General features: G+C 43.1%; 1 long non-coding RNA gene across 1 annotated transcript in view; it reads left to right on the forward strand.

The window, feature by feature from the left end:
• LOC128448570 (uncharacterized) overlaps nt 1–8,987 on the forward strand; it is a 29,078-nt gene extending 20,091 nt beyond the window's left edge. The window contains exon 3 of the long non-coding RNA XR_008339763.1: nt 8,907–8,987. This is a non-coding gene — a long non-coding RNA (uncharacterized LOC128448570). The remainder of the gene's footprint in view (nt 1–8,906) is intronic.
• The last annotated feature ends 262 nt before the right edge of the window (nt 8,988–9,249 follow it).

Genomic DNA, 9,249 nt, shown 5'->3' on the forward strand with positions numbered 1-9,249 from the left:
GAGTGTGTGTGAGTGTGTGTGTGTGTGTGTGGAAGCTCTCCAGCGCTCGTGTCTGAGGGGCCTTGAACTCATGTCACCGTTATATGTGACTCTGCATATTCATACCCACTTCCAGACATGCACTGAAATTCGTTGCGCAGTGTGTGAGAACAAATATGTCCGAGACATTTGCTCCAGACTTTTTAACTTCTCCTGCCAGCGCCCCAGTAAAATGTCCTGAAACTGTCTGAGTGAGCTCATGTGAGAATAGAGCAGGGCAACGACAACTCTCTTAGGATGAAGAGGAGGAAGAGGAGCCCTGCACATAGAAGACGCAGATGAAAATGTCAACTTGGAAAGACGACGAGATTCAGGAGCGTCAGGGCAGATGCCGGTGTCGTTGTGTTGTAAACAAATATGTGATTTCCTCAGCAGAATGTATACGTCTTGTCCTGCTTCCTGTGTACTAGAGCCTACGCTGACTGTTCCAGTCATTTTCCTGTTATTGTGAATGCGTCTGACTCGTACAATCTCCGGCTGCGTTCCTCACATGCGAAAAGGCAAACTCACGAAAATGTCCAGACCTAGTTTTTCAGGATCTCTTTGCAGTCGCACAAGCTTTCACTTCAAGCACAGTCGATATTGATTTCTTTTTAGCGATGATTCTAATCTTCTAATCTAAAAGTTAAAGTCTCATATCAATACAGATCTGAAACTGGAAGGGTTAGGGTTAGGGTTAGCCTAGCTTAGCACAAAGACGGGAAACAGGTACAAAATCCCCTAAACCACCTTAAACTCGCTAATTAACACGTTGGACTTTGTATAATTCAAACATAGAATCCTAATTTAAGGTTTCTATTTGTTACCTCTTGTGTGCGGATTATTTTATGACCTTAAGTCTCAGTGAAGTCAAAGATACTGACATCGAGTGCAGGACTTTGTCTCTTGCTTCCAGTCTTCAAGGTAAAGTTAACTACCCAAAGTCCTTTGTCCAGCTCCATAATCAAAGGTGGAGACGTGAGAGAGTGGTGTTGACCTACTAATAGAACCTCAGAGAGAACTTGATAAATCTTTCTTTTAACCTAGTGATTGTGCCTGAACCTGAGAGAAAACGTGAATGGATCCTGCTTGTAATGATGCAACAGTTTTGGAAGGTGCTGTCCTGTTGGTAGTGACAGGCTCCTTTTGAAATTACAGATGATTTCCTGATGTCTTTTTAGTTTTCCTTCCTCCCTCCCTCCTCTTCGTCTCTCTTACTGTGTCTCTCTGTCAGTTCTCTCTCTTCTTTGAGCTGGCCGTCTCTTCCTCTGTCGTTCTACAGCTCACTCGCCCCACGTCTCTCCCTCTCTGGCAGTTGAGCTTGTAGCGAGCGGGGGTCAGACCGAACAGCTGTTCATTCTCCAATTAGAGCGCTCGGAGGCTGAGCGTTGAATCTTAGCCAGAGACGACAGAAACACTTGAACGCTCCCCTGTCTTCCCATCATCTCCGCTTGGGCCTATTTTTTTTATAATTCACCGCTTTCTCTCTTTATTGCTATCGACTGTGCATCACGTCTCTACGCTGTGTTTATATTTATCTCAACAAACACTGTTAATCTTCCTCCGCCCTCCTGATCTGAGTCTTTAGTGGTCGGTCAGGAGGAGGGATGCTGGTTACCACAGCAGCAGTACCACGTCCCTCCTCTCCCGTGACCTCTTGCACCTCTCCTGTCACTCTGCCGCCTGACGCTGCTGTCGGATCACACTTTGTCATTCTGTGCATGTCCTCTTGTTATGTTGCACTCGGAAAATAGTTTCTGAAACCCTTTTCTTTCAGTAACGTTGGTCGAGATGCTGGACTTTCTCCCCTTTCCCCCGACATTTCATGCTTTTCGATCCAACTTTTTTTCCAAACTTCACTCTAAAAATGGCTGTAAAAGTGTCTCTTCTGTAATTTGGCTTCTTTTCGCAAATCTTTATAACATCTAATTTTCTACCCACGTTCAAAGTCTGAGGTGAACTTGGTCAGATGGTTTTAAAACCATTTTCCAAACAAATGTGGCGACGCCGGCGAGCTAGTTCTGACAGGCAACTCGAGCTGCGCTGCGCCAATCATGTTACATTCATCATGTGACATACATCATGTGACATACATCATGTGACATACCTCACTCTCCACAACCATCTATAATACACACCCATCTTATCAGGTGGTCTATTCAACCAGAGAGACATTTCCCATCAACCCCTCTTGCTCGCACTGCTGCTGCAGTATCGCCAGCAGTTGCTTCAGCCCCTCCACCACCCCAGCAACCACCTGTAGGCTCCAATGGGGGGTCACAAGTATTTGCTCATCACTCCCATCATTCCTGTGTAATCATATGGGGGAGTGATTAAGTTGGAGCCTAGTGGCCAAACACTAAATCTGTTGTAATAAATACATTACATGATCGAACGTGAGTTGTCTGACTGGAATTCAGTTAGTCATGTTTATGACTGGAATTTGTACGTCAATATTTATTGATTCAATATAATTATTGTTCTATAAGATGGCTTCCATATTTTATTAATAGCATATGTGGATTAGATTCAATAATCAATTCCTTCATTCTACAAAGTGTCAGAAAAAGGTGATAAATGTTCCCAGAGCCAGATTTAAAAAAAGATTATTTAAACAGCTTGTTTTGTTCAACTCTCAGTGCAAAAAGAATAAAATATATAATTCTAACATTCAGCTATAACCATTATAGTTTGGATTAATAGTTGTGAGAACTATTCTTCAACAACAAATGATTTATCAAAGTTGCTACTTTATTAATGAACAATCTGTTGATTTCTCAAACAACTAATTGACCGATTGAGCTCGACTTAATAACCGCTTAATTTGGGTAACTGGATTTTACTGGTAAATATAATTAGGAGAGGAGGAGGCAGAATCTTCTTCATCAATGTCCGGATTAGGCTTAAGCTTTATTTATTAATGTGTAAAATTGTAATGCTCTTATGGAGTAAACTCTAACATTGGTGGAATACAACAATATAAATAGCTTGTTCTGGGGGGGGGGGATCATTCTTAGAAACACAAAACATGAACAGCATGAATTCCAGCTGGATCACAATCTGTTTCTCATCCTTTATTCCATCTCCAATAAACTGCCCATACACACACACACACACACACACACACACACGCACACACACACACACACACACACACACACACACACACACACACACACACACACACACACACACACACACGCACACACATACACACACACGCTAAACAAACGAAGCTGAAATCTCTTCAACACAGCCTTTGGCATATTACACCAAATGTCTTTTTGTGCTTAACCCTCCGACAAACTAAATTGATCACACGTCACGTGTTTCGCCGGAGAGAGGGAAAGTAGGCAATTTATTTTTTCTCGCCCTGAGACACAGGGATCAGGCTTTTTTTTCACAGTGATGAAGAGAAGGATGATGACGACAAAGAAGAAAGAAGGAGAGGAGAGATAATAATTCACCAAACAGTTTTATTAATATCCTGTTCTTCTGTCAACCTCGGGGGAATATTTCATCACGTGTATCCGCCTATAAACTGAACAGAACAGAGTCATTAGTCCTGAAATGGCCTTTTATTTAAAGACGCCAGCTTTGTTCATTGCATGAAAACAAATCCTGAATCCAGTTATTGTGTTGTTCCACTTTTTATGCTGGATGGTTTAACGTTAACATTGTTTCTCTATGAACAAGAGGGTGTTTCTCTCCTAGTAGAACATGTTCAGTATGTACATTATACGATGCACATGGCTGGAAGCTGCTGCACTCGCCTGTAGGTGAACACGTCTCGTTTCATACGCTACTAATCAGTCTCTTTCACTTGCTCCCCCGCTCCTCTCACTTTCCTTCTTTCTTTACTCACCCCATTCTGTGAGTCCCCCCCCCCCTCATGCCCTGCTCCAGCACCCCCCCCCCCCCCCCCCCCCCCGTGTAACTGATGGCAAGCAGGTGTTGTTTTCTCAGCTCATCTCTTCATTTCCTCCCCGTTGTTTCGTTGCCTCGGTGTCAAAATGGCAAGAGTGCAGAGGGATTTGAGGGGTGGCTGAGAAATGGTGGGGGGGGGGACGCCAATGAAAATGGGACATGTGTGTGTGTGTGTGTGTGTATGTCAGCTGATGGAATTGCATATAATTATTATAGGTTACAGAAATGGTCTCCCCACAGATTCCAGACACTCTATCATGTTAAGTTGCCTGGAGCTACTCTCCCTCCTGTGGTTCTCCCCTGGTCCAGCTTCACACCTGCCTGTGCCCGTTGCAGAGATCTGCACTGAGGGGAGAGAACCATGTGACGCAGCAGAGCGATGCTGGTGAGGAGAACTCGCTCAGCAGGGGACCAGCATGACTGAGAAGTGCTCTGACTTTCAGGTGCCAGCCCTGAACTTCTCCTGGAAAGATTTGCCCTTCATGGTAAAAAAAAAAATAGAACAACTATTTATAGAGAGAAGGAACACAAGGCCCAGTCTCCTGTGTCCTCCCAAGGACATTGTGGTATAATGGCTGCCTCTCGCTTTGTTTCTTCTTGTAAACACGGAGGACTTTAACCTGCGCTGTTGGTTCTTCTGTAGCGGACGGTCATTAATTACGTGAGAGCAAAAGGTTCCTGACATTTCTCTGGTGAGGGCTTTCTCACAAGGCTGTGACAGGGTTAGGCTGTGTGTAGTACGATCTGATATGAATATATTTTTGACATGGCGGAGAAAGGTACATTGTGGTATCTTTGCTAATCTCATGCAGCAGCTCGGGCCTGGGGACCAAGTGCAAAGGAAGGTCACCAGACTTTGTTCTCATTTGGCCTCTTTTTCAAAGGCTTGTTTGAGGGTTAGACTTAGGTTCAGGTGAACGGCTGGAAAATGAATTATACCAATGAGTGTCCTCACTAAGATTAAAGTACAATCATTTCTGTGTGTGTGTGTGTGTGTGTGTGTGTGTGCGTGTGTGAGATGGAAAGTATTACAGCAAATGAATATGTCAAGAGTTTCAGTACTTTGTGTTCCCCAGGAAGAGGCCATGAGGGTTGTGCTGCTAATGGACGTCTGAACCTGACGCATCCCACTCCTGCACCCCCCCCCCCCACACACAGACACACACTGTAGTTTGACCTCTTCAGATTAAAAGACGTCATGGACTCAACATACCTGACCTGACTCACTTTTGAATTGAAACCTAGTTTTCTATGGATGTAATCTGGGTAGACGATTGGAGACATCAGGTTTCTGATCGTTGTGTGGTTGCAGTCTCCACACAGCAGGTCGTTGAGTTCAAAAGGGGTTCATGCTAAATAGTTTTTGCTGCTGTGGACTGTTGGCTGTTCTCTGGGGCCCCCTCTCAGCTCGGGGCTCCAGTCACTTGTCCCCCCTATTGCCACGCCCCTGAGTACAGGACATTTTTGCCCTTTTTTTTTTAGGAGGAAAGGGTGCAGAGTTGTTGTTTTGGTTTTCAGCTGTGGTCTGTTCTATTGTTACTTTGCCTATTTGGGTTGATTCATCACCAAGTTACCGGCAATCACATGAGTAGGAAAGATACAAGGTGAGGATCTTCTCTGTCTGAACACTCGATTCACCTTGTGTTGCTACAGTCACTTCCTGTCCAGTGTTGGATTTAGAACCTGCTCTACCGACATAATTAGAGCGACACAACAAGATTCACTCGTCTGGATTTGTACGTTCTGCGTCCATGACTCTCTGGACCTCTCCATCTTTGAAAGGCGTGATTAAGTTTTGTGGCTCAATAGATGAAATAAGTCCTTCATGTATCCAGAGCAACTCTATGAGGTAAATTCATTAAAACCATGGAAAAGTCAGCGACACTAACCTTGAACAGATACAAGCTGTTATCACGATGCTTCAGTTCTGTCAGTTTGAAGTATCACCATCTGTTCAGACTCACGACTGCCACATGATGTTGGCCTTTAAACATATGTCCTTCACCATGTTTTCCTCTTTTCTCTTTCCGCCGGCTCTTATCTAACATCGCCAGCCTCCCTCCTTCCTTTATTCATCCTCTCTGCTCTGCAGCGTTGTTTTCTTATCGCTCCCGTATCGCTCCTCGTCGTTGTCTCTCCACCAGGACGTCGCCTCACAGAACAACTACTGCTGCCTCTTCTCGTGATCGTCCGGCTCTCAAGGCGAATATCTCAGTTCACCATCGGAAAGCAGCACTTTACATGCTTTTATGTTTGTTTGTTTTTGGTTTGTTTATTTCTTGTTCTCTTGTAAGACTTAAGTGGGTGCTGCAGATTAGCCTATTTTTATTTCACAGCTTTGTATTTTTATTTTGTACACTTCTTAAAATCAGCAGCTGAACCGATCCGTCCCTCAGCTCTGTTTTTTTCATTACTACTCAAAAAGTATTTCTAAACCAACAATATTTATGTAGTGAGTGAAAGACATACATTATGTTTTGTTATATTTTGATATAAGTTTTATCATATCTTATCATAGAAATCAGGCCAAAACAAGAATAGAAGTTTGTCCGTCTCAAATCAGAACGTGTACTGATCTTATGTGATTGGTATAGGGATCGTTGAGTCTTTTAAAGTGTTGTACAGGTTTAGGTCACTAGAGGGCATGACACACTAATGGTTGGTGCACGTGTTGAGGAATTAAGGAAATGTAGGATTGTTGGAGGAGATGTAGGTTGTGACTTTTCACAATGGTACATCATCTTTAGTGTATACCTTTAATGTTTTTCTCCAGCTATGCTCTAATTTATATGTAGTAATTTTTCACTAAATACAAGTCATCTGTAAATTAGTATTTTAAACGATAAGTAGAACTGAGCAGTGAAAGGAGAACATTAGACTGTTGTATTAATCTGTATTGAAAGCAAACAACTCAATTTCGACCGACACACAGAAAGCTGCCTCACCAGCACTTGGAGATAAGCGTCTGCAGGCCGACATGATTGGTTGATTGACTTCATCGTCCCGGAGGACAATCTATTTTCAGTGTGGACACAGCTAATGGACGGAGACAATAAAAACATCAACAGTAAATATCTTCTTTGAACATGGCAGACATCTAACCATGAGAAAATACAAAAACTGTATCCAGGAATTGTAACTGTACTACTGGTGTGGCCAGTATTCAAGCGAAGTATTCTGTAAAGGGGGTTAGGGTTCGTATTTTCCATTATCACTGACAGTCTGAATTACTTTTGGGTCCAGGAAGCCCCGAGGGAGGAACATGTCACCACCCACGCAGTTAAAGTGAGCGAAAGTGTAACTTCACAATGAATCAAGGCTGTGATGCTTCCGTCACGATCCCTGGCAGCGAGTAGTCGGGTTTGTTGATGCACAGAAGCCACAAGTAGGTGGAGGAAGGCAGCGAGCCAAGAGGAGCCGAGGGACCCGGAGTGGGAGGCTGTGTTTACTGGGAGGACTTCTTACTACTGGAGACCCAGGAGGTGTCAAATGATTTCATTGTTTACCTGAAGCCGCTGCTGACTGCAGCTAGACTCTTATTTTTACAACGTGAGTTAAAGAACCAAATTCTCAAGTCAGAAACAAGAGGCAAAGAATCAAAGCATCTGCAATAATTATTTCGATGTACATCATAAAATATAAGTGAAAGTGCTCATCACAATTTTCTTAATTTGAAATTATTTTTACTCATACACAAGATAAAAAATTAGAATATGTAATTGGGGCAAATTTGGATTTCTTTCTAAAAATGTGATGCATTATTATTTATTGTCAGAATGGTTCTGATTCATTTTCTGTCAGTGGATTCATTGATTTTTTTTTAATGATGTAATTTTGATGCTTTGTCAATCACTGAAATAACTGAAACCATAAGATTAATAAAAGCAGCTTCACAAATGTTGTATTTATTTGTTCAGCATAGAATAAAAACAAAATAATATTGATAAAACTAAAATCCACCCACACAAGGTGCTTGATAAACAAACTGAAAAACTGTGAACACCAACTCATTGGACAACAAACAGAGAAGAGTGAGAGAGTCAGGGTCGATTTTCATTCCTCCATATTTCAGGAGTGGGAGGTTTAACTTTCTTTATCTTGTTTCTGAATGACGTGCATTGTTTTCATTTCCTTACCCACATGCTACCAAATGCAAACACATGTTCCGCTTCTGTGTGAGTCTCCTGCTCATTTGCACTTGTCAGGATTCATCACGCCCTTCAGACGTATGTAAATGAGACTGCAGCCGAGGAATAAACACAGCAGCACATGTTAAAGCATGCTAAGACAAATTAACCAGTAACTGAAGCAGAAGGAAAAGAGTGGAGGAAAGGATGAGGGAAGAAGGGATGAAGTGGGAATTCTGTTAATATAGTAAACAACTCAAATACATACATATTTTAAATATTGAATTAGTTTAATCCTCGGATGTTTGTCGGAAAGTTTACTTGATTTTTACACCTTGATATGACGTAATGGGGTAAATGGATTGGATCAGTTGTTTACTAATGACAGGAATGAGGAATCTTGGTACTTTAACACCTGTTTACGTCAGGAACGAGCCTGTGGCGCCCCTTGGTGGTCAAACAGCAAATCACGTGGTGGGGAAAAGCTGGGGCTTCTCTAATTAATCACAGGGTTCACTTTGAAATGAAGGGATTTCAAACTGATGGGATTTTATATTTAATAAAATAAATTCTGCACTTTTTAAATTATCTCTATTATCCCCAGGAGCCTTTCAGGGGACTCTGGGGGCCCCACATCAGAATTTTAGTTTCTGTGAATATATGTGATCAGTTGTTCTTGAGGAACCCTCTCAGCTCAGGGCTGTAGGCAGTCTACCTAATCTATTGCAATGCCCTCGATTACTTTAGTATTTGAATCTAAATGAATATTTAAAACTTTACGATCTCACGTCGTGATGTATCTGTTCTCTCCTCCCTCTCTCTCTCCCCCCTCAGGACAGCAAAGAGCCTCCAGACTGCTGCCTCAGTGAGTCGTTCACGTCTCCGTCCTGCACGCTGGGGGTCGACCTGCGCCGGGGCCGACGCCGCTTCTCCGGCACCCTGCAGCTTCCCCCGCTGTCATGGCGTCAGGGGGAAAGGTCGCGGACGCCCGACGAGGAGATCATGGCCAGGCCGACCTCCCTGCCGTTTTGGGTCCCTCCCAGGATAGACATCACGCCGGTGGACCCCGAATGGTCAGTGAAGTAAAATGTGGAAAATCACCACAGATGATTGAACATCCGGGGTTTCAAACATCCTTCTTGAAAAGCAAAAATTCATGTGTGAGAGAAGCTGAGGG

This window comes from Pleuronectes platessa, chromosome 9 (genome assembly GCF_947347685.1).
Source record: "Pleuronectes platessa chromosome 9, fPlePla1.1, whole genome shotgun sequence".
NCBI lineage: Eukaryota > Metazoa > Chordata > Actinopteri > Pleuronectiformes > Pleuronectidae > Pleuronectes > Pleuronectes platessa.